Genomic DNA, 14,738 nt, shown 5'->3' on the forward strand with positions numbered 1-14,738 from the left:
CTGGATAAAAATGGGGAAGAAGGGAGGAAAAAATAACTACAGGAGCTGGAAATTTGGTGTAGTTGAGAAGGCAGCTGGGCAAGGAGCAAAAGAAAAGAGGAAGAAGTTCCTGGCTGGGGTGGTCGGGTGAGTCCTGGCTGTCAGTCCCTGCCTCAACGCTCCCCTGGGATCCCCCTGCCCATGCAGTGCCCTTGACAACAATCTTGCCCAGTTCCAGCCCAGCTACCAATTCTGCCATGAAATGTGGGGGTCTGGCTACTCAGCTCCTCTACTTTCCATGTGTTCCTGAACTCCACTCCCATACCCATAAGACTTCTGCTTCATTTGCTGCAGAAAGTGGGGGTGGGAAAGACTGTGTAGACTACAAGGGAAAAATATTTTGTAGATAAGGTGAATAAAATGCTTATCTTTTAGCAGTTCTTTTTTCATCCTTCCTGCTGAAGAATCCCACTTTCACTTTGCAGTGGGTTGTCCCCAGCTACCCAACCATGGCAAGAATGCACCTATGGAGGCAATAGTGGGTGTCTTCCACTCCATAGCTAACTTGGTGGCTGTAGTTATGGGTGAAGGTGTTCCCTAAACTGCATTGTCTTTGGTGGACAGATTAAAATATTAGTAATGATTGCAAAAGGAGAAACCTCCCTGAAGTCACTACATGTGATATAAGTGAGAGGCATGCTTTTGTACCTCCACATGGACATTGGCTGAGCAGGATGTAGGAAAAGTCTCTAGGATTAGAAAACAGGTTTGTGAATCAAATACAAGTTCACAGCGCACCATTAGCCAATTTCCTCATGAAATGTGGGTCCTCTGCTCAACTAGGCAAATAATCCACAATTCATTCCTTATAATGGACAGATTCACACTAATGTGTGAGATTGATCATCAGAAAACTACATTAAAAAATGAGTAAAAAACAGAATGATCAGTCTGATGATATTCAGGACTTGCCAGGAGTTGCTTGGAAGTGTTTCAGAAACTACAACAGATACTTAAAGAAAAATGAGAGATGAAGAAGCTTCAAAGGAATGCATTGAATATATGTATGTAATTTGCCACTTCATTTAGTAGCCATTGCAAGATTTTCAAGAACAGAAGCATGTAAAAGAAATTGCAAGATTCAACTATACATATTCCTGAGACTTCTGAAGTAAACTACAATGCTTGAGATAAAGTTCCTGTTTTTCTGTTTAAACCTTGTCAAAATGCCTCTAATAGTGTTATTTTAAAAAACAAAAATATAATAATAATAATAATAACTTAATCACGTTTAATATTTTCAGGCCCAAACATTGTGCTTGATTTATGTGCTGTTATCCAGTTTTTGTCCAGTAACTGACAAACGCTGACTGCTCTATCAATCTGGCACCGACGATAGTTTTGCCACAGGGCTTCCCAGAGTTGGGAAGACTTGGAAGCTTGCTCTGCTTAGCTGCATGAAAGATGTAAGTGATCATGATTAGGTGGAAATGTTAACCTTCTTCATGCCAGATCAATTACATGACTGATTAGAAGAATCAGCCTACATTAGATGTATGAATGTTTTAGCAAAATTCACACCAAAACTGACTTTTAACTTCATTATGCATTCTTTACCCTCTCCAAGTAATGGGAGACTTTTTGTCCTGCTGCAATAGTACTTCACAGGATGGCAGTACAATAATATATACTGGCCACACAGAAGGAAAGACAAGCTATATGTAGGAGAGGAATACAATGCTGCTACCTATTCCCATAGATTTCACAGTTCTCTGTACTGCAACCAAGTAACGTTAGAAATGAACAAACTTCTAGGGGTAAAACTAGACCCAGTCTAACTTCCCTTAAAAAGAGTTTAAAAACTCCTGAGGTTGCACATGAAGTAAACTTTTTTCCCTTTCCAGTTGTGACATGCCTTTGTAGTTTGAAACTGTGAAATGTCAAAACAACTTGTGAAAACTTAATTTTGAAATAGCTCCAAACTATTCAAATCCACTTTCTAATCTAATAAAACTTTGTCTAACAAAAACTTCTCTCATTTATAAGCAATGAAGTGTAGAAAACATCCTATGTATAGATTATTAAACTAAACAGTGGTTTAGTCTACAGATAAATTACCTCGAATCGCTGGCTTTTCTCTTTTTGTGTTTATAGCAAAATTAAAAATGGATGATTATATCAAAAGTTCACTAAAAGTTATATTTTATAACAATATAGCAAAAATTGCATGGAATAATATTTTTTTTGTGAAAACTTGGATTTCCCCTCTATTACAAATTTTAAATCTTTTGAACTGAGCTGCTTGGTGAGCTACAAATGACTGAGAAAGTACTTGGAGGAAATACCACCTAGACTTGTCCATTTTCATACTCTTTCCAGGGTTCTGGTTTTGGTCACAGCTGGAGGCAGAATACGGCCTTACATGGATCTTGTTTTGATCTAGTAGGGCTTTTTTTCCAATCTCAGAGTATTGTACTGCTTGGTGATTCTAGTACAGTGTGATCCTTTCCAGTTTTAGTGTGAGTAGGTATTTCCTAGAGTTTAAAAAATAGAAGCAACAGCATTTGATATTTTTTTCTTCTTCCCTTTTTTTTTTTTTTTCTGAAAGAAGAACAGGTGTACTCACTCAACGGAAATCCAGCAAGAATGTGTACAGAAAGGGTGCTCGTTTGTATAAATGGCATCCCCTCAACATAGTCATGTTAATGTATTCTATGCTGTCAAAATAATGACAAACTAAGTATGATCACATGTATAGGAAGAACAAGTAGTATGGAGACGTAAATCTGAAGTGTCGGAGTAATGCTAGTAAGAAAATCAAACCAACCAGACCAGAAAGTAAGAAGAAAGCTAATAAAATAAAAGGAAACTTGCATTCCTGGAATTACACAAAATATTACAGTGATATAATGACAGTAAGACATAGAAGCATCTCTGCTGACTGGAAGAACTACTAGAAGAAGCTAAGAAAACTAAATAAAGAGATCGTGGTACAGATGCCAGGAAAAAAAAAAAAAAAAGAAACCTCCAAGAAAATACCATTGCATTTGGATTAGCAAACAAGAAATCAGAAAAATCCAAACACTAATAAAATTCAATTACTATAAGCAACCTACCTACACTTTGGTTGGTAGAGAGGGAAGAAGATGGTCCTATTTTTCAATCCATATTGTGTGTTTGTACACACAAAACATAATGCCATGTGTATGGGAAATGGTATTACAATGTGATTGGGAAGCCTCTCTCAAGGCAGAAGTAAATTTTTAAACAGGGTGCTACACTGTGCATTGGGGAGCTGTTTTAAATTCTTCTGAAAAAGAAAACTGAGCAGTAGCTTATCAGCCAGGTTGTTCTCAGATGCAAAAGCACCAAATTGTAACAACTGGACTAACTCGATACTGCATCAAAAACACTGCAGTTGCTCCACAATACATGCTGATGTCGTTTCGCATTTGAAGTAAAATCACATTAGATGGAATGTCACAGGATGGTGATGCAACATAAATAAGATTATGCATTATCTTCAAGACTTCATTAAAATCATAATGTCATGAGGACCATGCAGATTATATTCACATGAACAGTTTATTTGATTTTTATATCTCTGTTAATCCTTATAGAAATTCTATTCAGCTAATCTTGAGAGAGGATGTGAATAAAATGCAACCACAAACTACAACAAAGTCAAAACTATTTCGGAGAAATCTAAATACTTGTGACATTTGAAATTGTTTTCAGAGTCTGAATAACCACTGTTGATGGAGGAAAAAGTCTTAGGAAACTCTTTTTTCCCCCTGTTGTAGTACAGTATCATTTGGTATGTGCTACAAATAAGAATTCAAGCACAAATCTGTAGGCTCTGGACTCCATATTCACCTACAAGGCACTGAAGCACTCAGCACAATACTGTATAAAAGGCTAGATAAGCTTTTAATTTTTTTTTCTTTTCTTTTTGGTCAAATTTGCCCCCAGCTTGCCATACAGATTTAAATAAACACTCCAAATAGAAGCTCAAGTTCAGGTGTTTCACTGAACTTAAGAACCTTAAGTGTGCAGTGTTCATGCAGATTCAAATTCAGAGCCTGACATATATTCAATCTTAGTTAAGACCTAGTTATTTTTGTTGGCAGCAGAATTGGTGCTAAAATCATAACACATTCCAGTTTTCTCTTTCTATTCCAGTTTAGTTTATGGATTATCTAAAAGGATGTCCATATACAGTTCAATGAAAGTTAACAGGTCAAGCTACAAGGTCCCTGAAACTCCACTAGTCAGATCTCAAAACTGTGTTTCCAACTAACTTTAGTGAATGCCTGAAGAACTGAGACACTAGTTTATTTGTTTAGGCAATAATTGTCCTTTGCCTCCAGAAAAGCGCTATAATTGCTTCTATGTTTAGAATCAAGATTGGTCTGTTAAGGCTGCTTGTCACAAAGTTTCACCTCTTTTTAGAACTGTTTATTCCCAGTACCCTATTTCCCAATTTAGTCCATTATGGAGTTTGATTGATGCATCTGCCTGACACGATATAGCAAGAACACTAGAATTCTTTATCAGATGCCTCAGGCAGTATAATTACTATATAAGGTTACAGTGACATTGTTTGTTAAAGGTTTATTGCCTGCCTTTCTGAACAAACATTTTTATTTGTATCTATTGGGTTTTTCACTGTCTCAGTTTTGGGGGAAAAGACTATGTGAAAGTACATTAATGTAAAAAATACTTAGAGACCCACTCTTGTCCCTCGGCAGACACGATGTTCTGCTGGAAATTTCTGCTGTTAGTGGGATTCATGTACACAGACAAAATTTAAAAAATAGTTTCTGGGTTTTTTTCATTGGCTAGAATAAGGCTCTGCAGTGATGGAAAATTTTGTACTATTGCTTTATAGCCAGTACTACAACAGATACTGTCTGTACAAGGAATGAGACAGGGCCATTACAGCTGCAGAAAAATAGACTGGGAAAGGGACTTAAAAGTCATCTGGTCTATCTCTTGCCTCAGGATATGATCAGCTCTACCTCTGTTATTCCTAAAAACATTTGTTCAGCTTGTACCTAAAGACCCTCCAGAGCTGGGATAACCAAATCTTCACCAGACAATCTTTTTTGGGTGATTTACTGCCCCAAACTCACTACTTGGTGACTGAGAATGAATCTTCCTGGCTGCATTTCATGTCTATTCTTTCTAGCCACAGCCAGCATGGGCATGGAGGTCAGATAATTACTTTCTTCTTTGCCGCTATTCATTCAAAAGCAGTGACAGTGTAACTCTTCCGGGAGACCTGGTTGCACTCTCTCTCCTTAGCACCTGGAACTGGTTGTAAGGGACTAATCCACAGTTTAGGAAATGCCGTTTAGAAATGGCCATGGTGGAATGGAAAAGGAGCAGGAGAGGAGATAAAATCTTCTTTGTGACTGAACTCGTTCCATTAGTTCTCTTCATCTCGCTCATTTTATCCCTTTCAAGTTTACAATGACTTATTCCTATAGATAACTTCATACCTAAACATCTGGCTACAAGAGCTGCAAGAACACTTAACTCTCATTTAAAGTAAAACTGTAGCTTTTGCAAATATTGAACTCAATGGCCAAAATAATAAATAAATTCACAGGTGTATGCATATAAAACATGAAGGTGGTTTTACCAGCATTTTGTTTTTTCTAGACACTCTTTAAATATCTGCAAGTCTCCATTAATTTTCACAATAGTTTCTGGGAGTACCAACATTTTTATTATCCATTAAACAATGTGTTAACAATCATATTCCGTTGGTGCATTTATAATTTAACAGTTATAACTTGACAGACTTCATAGTAGGTTTCACAGCATTTACCAGCAGCCACCTGATATTTTTTATCCATTACTTTGAGTATATTGGCAACAAGAAAACACAAGTAAGTCTGCATTTCATTGCAAATTATTTAAATTAATGCTCACTAAACTGTGGCCCACTCTCAGGCACTATCAATACCAGCATAGCAAAAGAAAAGGCTGTTTGCCTTGCTGTAGAATAGTTCTAGAAAGGCTTTCTTAAAAAACAAGAACAGTAAGTTAGGCAAGAACACCTTTTTTTTCCAGGCAGTCAAAATCTACCTCAACTCCTATGTCACTGTCTGGTGCTCTTCTGTTTGGTCTGGGTTTCAGTGTTTGTGACAAAACATAACAGTTTCCTCATTGTGGCTATTTTAAATTAAAATATCTTTGTTCCTATTACCAGTTTTTTCAGATCCTGTGTGAATTACCTGTTCTAACATATCTTGGCTTGAAATTTCTCCTACTCTAACTCCCTCCTTCCTCGCTGACTTCAGAGACTGTTGCTCGGTTCCTGTTTCCTCTCCATGTCCCTCCCACTTGACAGCACCCTACCTCACATGCTCTCCCCAGTGTCACTTTATCTCCATAGTAAGGTTTGCCCTTTAGCCTTAAACTTAGTTGCCATATTCTGTATTTTCGTCCTTTTTCACATCTGTCAGAAATGTTCCAGTTCTTCATGGCGGTGTATAGTTCCTGAAATTTGTGTCCTATAATTTCATAACTACCATTCTTTGCTGAAATAACTGAAAAGATGTTAAAACATCAAGCTCTTTAGAGTCAGATATTAAACTTTGTGTCCATATTTCTTGAGGCTTTCAAGTTGATAGGAGTTCACCAACATTTCATATGGGTCTTGTTGATTGCTTAGGTTTTCACATTTGGTACCTGTGTAGCCAAGCAATCCAACAGAGGTCTGCTTCTTTCAGTATGTCATCTGGTCTACCCAGCACAAATAGACATAAGGCTATGCTCAGAAAATTAATTTAGCCCTTGCTAAAACCTCTCAAAATTGCCTCCCTTCCCCCACTAAAATGAAACACTCAGTGGACATGAGGAAAAACACGAACTTCCTGTATATGCGCAATTTCCAGAAATAAAAGTCTTCTGTTGACTAATGTAAATCAGCATGGTTTCTTCAGAGGTGGTAGAGCCTCTTTAAGGTGATATCAACAGCAGCTAAAGAGTTGTCTCTGCATTTGTAAGATACTTTTCTAATCAAAACCACTGGATCTAAAAGTCTGCAGTGCCTTTTCTGTTCTTGCCTTAATCTTTTTCTTGCCATCTGATCATTCCACAGTCACTGTGAGTAGCCTCCCAGCTGCAAACACTGAGATCAAAGGATGTACTATTGCCAAAAGTTGTTTGTTTAACAAAACATTAAGATGTTTTACTCTGCAGTTCCAGCTCTAGGTAGCTGAAACTTTTAATACCTTCCAAGAAGCCAAAGTTTCTATTTAAAATAATGGAAACAACTCACCTTTAGCAGAGCTCTCATCGATAGCCCAATGTCTCTGTTCACAGCTAAAACAAAAGGTGTGTTTTTAACAAGAGGGTCTTGATTGCTTTTTACTGACACTGTGACTTGTAGAAAATGACACTGTTGCTGAGTAATGTGAGTCAGAATTTACCAGATTCAATCTCTATAAGCAAAGCTACTAGAAACAACAGAAGCAAACTATGCAAAAGATTAACAGTATGTCTGTTATCTGCACTAAATGTTATGCAAATTCATTTATCTTTGTGGGTTTATTCCTGGAACACTATGCCAAATATTTAGAGTCAAGTTTTTATCAGGAAACTCCTTCAAATTCAATGTGCCCACTTTATAAGGTTTCTCAGCTGACTTTATGTTGGGTTCTGCCTAACAAAATCTAGCTGTTTTCTTAGGGATGTGTAATAGTACACACACATTGATTTATGCATCAAAGTTTAAATGGAAATTCTGTCTAATTTACAATCGAACATTTCAGTGTAAATTCCAAAATCACAGCAGATCTAATGACACTACAATCGTGTTGTATGTAAAACTGCCCTGTTATGTGTATTCCTTGTTCTAACACTGTTTCAATTTGTAATGTTGCAAGACTTTCAACATATAGCACACAATGAAATTCTGTGTCTTGAGAATATTTCCTTTTAACCTTGAAGTAAAGCTTATAAAGCTAATGTACAGTCTTCTGCATTCTACAAGTGCTTGTTTTCTAGTTCAGATTCATTCATTGTAGGAACTGAACATATGTAAATATATCCATTGTCTAAACTTTGATAATTATAAAACCTCATGAAAATTTAAACTGATGTAAAAGCATGTCAGTTATGATCTAGAAAAATATTCTAGAGAAATCAAAATAGTTTTGTCTTCTACTGGCAAGATAAGCCTAACAACACTAAGTTTAGGTCAGCTACTGGAGGTATGACACAGACAGCTTTTTAGATAAGGACTTTGATGTTTCTTCGTATTTCCAGGAAAAGCTGGTAGATTTCTGCCTGCAATTGTATGAACTTCTGAAAGACTTCACATCAGATAAATGCGGAGTTTAGATTCCTGATGTACCATTTAGAGCCTTTACAGATTCAGTTTGTGATCCCTAAGCTCATCATCAGCTGTTCATCCCTTCATAAGCACCTGTCTTCAAAGGACTATGTTTTGAAACAAGGATTATTTGACTTTGCGTTCTGCTTCTGTTCAAGGGGATGGGTCATCCTACAACCTTGCCCACATTTTAGCAAAACTCTGGTCTAAGAGATAATAAACACATCTTGCTAAGAACAGCTCCTTTTTTTTTTTCTTTGCTTGAAGTAAAGAACATGTTAATACTGTTTCACTTTGTAAAGTTTTTCTTTCATTTCAACTGCCATTCGTCAATGTCCTCAAAGTACTACAATTCAATTTATTTGTGGTATTAGGATGCCTTCCATGTAGATTAGGATAATAAATTTTAGATGATCTGCTTTCTGAAGCAGAGATATTACTGCCTAAATCTAACAGGGAGGAGAACCCTTGTAGAGAGGAGGAACTCTTGTTTTTAAAGGTCCTTTGTTTTAAGTACCGGCATAGTTATTAAAAATGTTGAATTTATGTTCTTCTAATTTCCTTAGTTATATTAGAACTTTGTAAATGAGGTTCAACGTGTTTCCAGGCGTCCATGTATTTGTTTATTAAGGCTCTTGCATAGTATTCAGCCAAGAAAGCACTATTTCATGTGTAGCTTTCAATATGCTTCTGCTTTCTGAACTCGTAGAAGATTTGAAAATGGTTTGCCTTGTTTTGTTTTGTTTTAATTATTTTAGATAAGATTAATTTGTGTGTGTGTGTTAGCATGGTAGCAATTGTAGTAGTTCTACAGTTGTCAAAGCTGTTATTACCTAGTACAGTAGAATATTGAACTACAGTTAATGTACATACAGCCACTGTGAGATTCGGGTTTTAGTTCTAAACCATTCTTAACCCTTAAATTAAATCAAACTTTGTGCCCTTGAAAAATTATCCCTGCAACAGTAATAATTTATTGGCAGAATGTCTTGCCATGGGAAAAATGTACAGAGGTGGTTGTTCTCTTAACTAATCATTGCTTTTCTGAAGAGGAAACTGTAGTATTTTTAGCAGAATTGTGAGGAGTGGAAAACAGTTCCTGACCTTTGTCTGACTCTCTTTTAGGTCCAGGGGAAGTCTGCTTCACTGCCATGCTGGATAAAATAACGGTAAAGGAGCCTGAAATAAGTGTCAGCTGGTGCTTGGCAAGAAAACTGAAGGTTACAATGTTCCTGCTGGTGGGACTAGTATATGAGGTACGTTCATAGAAAGACCCCAAGTTTCACTACCTTCTGGGATAGTTTATGTCTACTGATTCCTTTTCCCTTTCAAGAAGCAAAGGGGAAGGAGTATTACTGTGAGCTTTACCTTAAAGCTGCAGATACATTGCTTGACCAAAATGTCTTCTCAGTCTTTGGAAATCAGGAAACTCCATCTAGCATTTGAACAATTTTCAGAAAATAGCTCTCATGCCCAAACTTTTTTTCAGTTGTACTTTCAGTGTTGCCTTCATTATGGTTGAAGTTAAGTGGCAACCAGAGATAGGCCATTGCTCAAGCTTCACACACTAGCCAAACACACACACACATATATATATATAATTAATTTCCTCTTTAAGGCCCATGGAGATGTTTCCTTATATGTATTATTTCCCTGCCTTCTTTGTAGCCTATTAAAAAGCAATGGATTACCTTGACAACAGCCACCTGAACTGGTAAGCTTTTCCTTGTAATTTGTTCTTTTTTGGTTCAAAATTACAGGTTAGGGTCAAGCCATTCTGGGGCCAGAATAGACTGTAAAGAACACCCCAATGGATTAGTCCTAATTTATTTGACCCAGGTGTTTCTGTAATTGTGACACACTGAAAAATTTCGCAATGTTTTAATGGCCCTTAAACTTACATTTCCACCTGTTCTTTCTGGCAGTGTGGCATTGCTCATGTTCCTTATGTTCCTTTGTTTATTTAGGTGTGTTTCTTTGTTTCTGTATCTAATTTAGCACATTTTAAAAAAGAGGGCATAGTAAAATTTAAAAGGCCGGTAGTGAGAGTTTCTCACATTACCACCACATGCACTACTAACACACAGGTGTACACCAGAGGAACAGGTAAAGTATGGTGTGAATGATATTCATAATGAATGTTTCCCCAGATGCAATTAAACATCTGTTATATACACTATCTAGCTCATTTCTTTCCTGCATCACTATCAGAATAGGTTAAAATAGAAACCTCCAGGGAGTGCCCTAAAACTTGCATATATCCACCCATGTCCTTCACTAAAGACAGCCTCATTTGGCTAAACAATCTGATAATATATCCATGAACTTCAGTAGTAAGACCTTTAGATATCTAACACCAGAACCTGCTTAGAGTTATTTTGTGGTCTATACCCCAAAGGAGACCAGTTCTAATGCATTTTGAAGATTGTCCAAGCACTTCATAACGCAGTTGATGTGAAAAATTACACTTTTGTTGGGAAAGCAGGGAAAGAAACCAGGCATGAAGAAAGTTTGGGAGCAAAAAGAGGGAAAGCTAGCAAGCTGAAGCCTAAAACACCCACATTAGGCTAAAAAGCTTTTCCAGACTGGAAAGACTGGAAGAAGTCTGTCCATCTGTGTCTTACTGAACAATGTTGCATAAAATAAGTCTCTCTGTTGTCTAACAACTGCTTATAATTGGCAAATTCTAGAATCTCCTTATCTGTAATACCCTGCACTTGTTATTTCCCCAAAATGGTAAAAAACATCAAGAATCAAGACTATCTTCTTACAGAGTTTCAAATCCATACCAACTTACCCATGAAATTAATTATGTCTTTTAAAAATATGGCATTCTGTCCGATCTTTGAAGTACTGCTGATCATTCTTGTAAAGGACTATTTCTTCTGTTAAACCCATATTGGACATGGCACTTTATTATAAACCCCAGTATAACTGGTGTTGATTTTTGTTTCAAACTGACCTTGGCTGTACTTATATATGCTTTTGGTTTGCATTCTACTCTCTCTGTTTTCAGCAATATCTCACCATCATGTTATTTTCAGGTGTAACCAGCCCTGTATAATGGCTTACATCCCATTCCCATTGTACCATCCTAAAGCATTCCATTCTACATCTTTCATCTTTTAGAAAGCTCTTTTTTCTTCTTCCTTCAGCCTTCTCTAATGCAGCTGCTCACAGTTCATGAGGAGTCATTGGCATTTGATGCTACTAGAAGTATGTAAGAATTTGCTTACAGCTTCACGATGGCTGCATTTCAACACTGTAGCTTTACCAAGATTCATCTGCTTTGTCATCTTGGCATTTACGAGTCTGAATCAACCTATGTCCAATGTAATGAAGGGTACCATCATTTATTCAATTATGCCTGATACTTGTACAGTGTTATCAGTGGGCTAAAGAGTTCAACTCTAGATCATCCAAAGTCATGTCCTCCAATTCATCTAACCAGCTTGATATCCAGTTTAAGAATGTGCTGAAAAGTGAACGTGATATCAGACCTTCTTGTTTCATACCAAAGCCTGACCTGAAGCATTTGCTTAATTTCCATCAGGTTTTGTAACACATAACTTTCATAAATGCTGTTTTTCTCTGAGTGTTATTGCTGCTTTTTCTACTATCCATCATAGGCTCCTCCTAAGGGAGTCTTTGTAAAATTAATGAGAAAATGTCTTAGTCCTATTTTCTTTTTTCTCTCTCTTCTCCTCATTTTTTGCTGAAGAACAACAGTCTGCCTTGAAGCCAGAAATTCACATGCATTTTTCCAACAAATTCATATCAGTTTGGTCTTTCAATCTCACAAATTTCTGAAAGATGTAGTGGACAAATCACTGAATAAGACAAAACACATGTATAGAACTGCAAGCAAAAAATATTACACGTTTATTTTGGAAATCCCTGTTTATGGTTACTTCCTATTAACATAGCTTCTGCCATCACCTACACTTATAGAAATGGAAGTGCAGTAGAGCAGAATCTATCTATGTGGCTAAAGGAAAAAAATACCAACAGCAGTTGGGTACACAATAGAACAAAGTACAGGCTTATACTTCTTTTAGTACCAGCAATGGGTTGATTTTTTTTCTCATGTTTTGCAGTTAGCTAATGTAGACTCATATAGTAAACAGTAACAGATATTAAGAAATTCATCACATAAAGTGGAACACGTGATGTCTTCAAATTGCACGCTTGCAGACCAATCCACAATTTTTTTTTCTTCAAGGAAAAATGTTGGCAGGAGGGAAATCTGAAAACTACACGATTGCATTAAACACCAATCCCATTCTCTGCTTCTTTGGACAAATTTTGATTCTAGTGCTGAGCAGAGAGACAGCAGAGGTGGATTTAGGAGATACTATCTAGGGAGTAGTTATCATCCCCTTTTAAGAGATGAAGTTTGGGTAACTTAGCAAATAGCACAACTGGAGCAGATCTGTAGAGTACAAGAGTTCTACTGAGGGTTTAATGCAAGTAATATATGCATTTCAGGATTTTCTATTACTTTATATGGGCTCAGGGCTGGTCTTGTCCTCTGACCACCTTTGGAGCTAGTCCATCTTATAGAATTCATTTTACCTCAAAGGAACCTGGTTCAGGCTGCAATGAGACCCCCTTGCAGAGACAGACAGACTCCATCCTAGGGGGAGGTTCTGGAGAGTTAAGTTGAAACACCCGCCTGGTCCAGCCTATAGCATTGGTATGGACACCTTCAGAGAAAAGTGAAAAAAACCCACAATAGAAATAGGAAGAGAAGGGCAAAATATAAAGACATTGACTGAGGGCAAAAGGAGGACAAGACTGACCACAAGGCTAGGAACCTAAGTATTTCAGCTAGTAAAAATTCACAAGGGTTTTTTTTGTTTGTTTCTTTTTTTTGTTTTTTGTTTCTTTATTTTATGAAAAAGCTATATCCTACATATAATTAGATGTCTTGTGGAAGTTTCCTATGTCCTCCTTCTATTTTTGTAAGAAAAGCATGCATAAACTATGCAACAGACATGGAAGGGAAAAATAATTTTTAACTGTTGCATTTTCCCCTTTTGTGAGAATTTTTTAATTTCCTCTCTTGAGCCTGTGTTCCATGGCAAAAACAGAAAAACGTGAAGGAGGGAGAAAGAAATAGTAAGCAGAAAATTAAAAATACAAATTTATTTTGAGGGGAATATAAACAAAACTTGAAAATTTCTCTAGAATGAAACAAAGATGTTTCCCTTTGAAAATGGTAGCTTCTGCTCCTCTGTTGAAACAACTGTTTCCATGTTTTAACCAGCTTGGACTCCTCAGGTTTCTAGAGTGGGTGAGTTTGTTTGAGAGGGGAAGGTTACATTTTGCTGCTATTCTTTTACAAGTCAGTATATTTTTTAATCCCCATAAGAAAGTACTCATAGAGCTACTTTCTGTTGAAGATATTTTGTATAAGTAAATGACTTGCTAGAAATCTGAATGAACTTTATAGATTCAGCAGGAACACTATACCAACTGGGCCCTCATTCACATAATTAACCTTTTTTAATATTTTCTCAATCAAGCTGCCAGATACCATAGTGCCTAAAGCCTCAGATTTTTGTCCTTCAAACAGTACTATCTTCTCTGAGATATCATATCTTATTATTTAAATGCGTATGAACCATTTGGTGATTCATAGTCTCAGGGGACAGAGTTAGGGAAATATTTACAATTTTACTATTGTATTCACCAACCTCTGTATGTTTAATGCTATAATAATCTTGACAATCCACTTGGTTTTGCTTTAGAATAGCTACATATTCTCACATGTGAATAAATAGGTATCATTTTATATGATATGTGCTACATGGTGTACTCGCAATGTTGGCCTTGTACCTCTGACTGCTGCACTTGCCATCTGCCTGTTATAATATCCCTTTAGGGCTGATGGGATTGAATAACTTCAGAAAATTTTCTTACCCCCTTGAAAAATTGAATTTTATCTCCTTGTCTATTATCTCTTTCTCTCAAAATTATGCTGGCTTAATGCTCAGATGGCCAACTTTCAGCCCTAGATTAGTAAGATTTTAAAAACAGGTATCTCACAATATTGTTGAATTGGAAATCAAGACTTCATGGCTAATGAGGAAAATAAAACTCAATCTCACAATTTCCAAGGAGCACTAGCACTCCTAGAGTTTTAATAACAACATTCTTAAGCATATAAAAGTTATCTAAGGTCACTTTTGCAGTGTGTTAAATATATGCTCTCCCTGCAAGCCTCATCAAATCAAATGTATGCTGCTAAAGAAGCCTGGTTGTAAGAACGAGGCAATACAGAAAAGAGTGCCAACAGAAAAAAAGAAACTAAACATCTTCAGTTTCTAGAGCTTTGATATTGTTGCATAACAATCTGTTATAAATTCCCTGTGCTTGTATAATAGAGGCTTAGCAGCACTAGTTG

Source organism: Columba livia, chromosome 4 (genome assembly GCF_036013475.1).
Source record: "Columba livia isolate bColLiv1 breed racing homer chromosome 4, bColLiv1.pat.W.v2, whole genome shotgun sequence".
Taxonomy (NCBI): Eukaryota; Metazoa; Chordata; class Aves; order Columbiformes; family Columbidae; genus Columba; species Columba livia.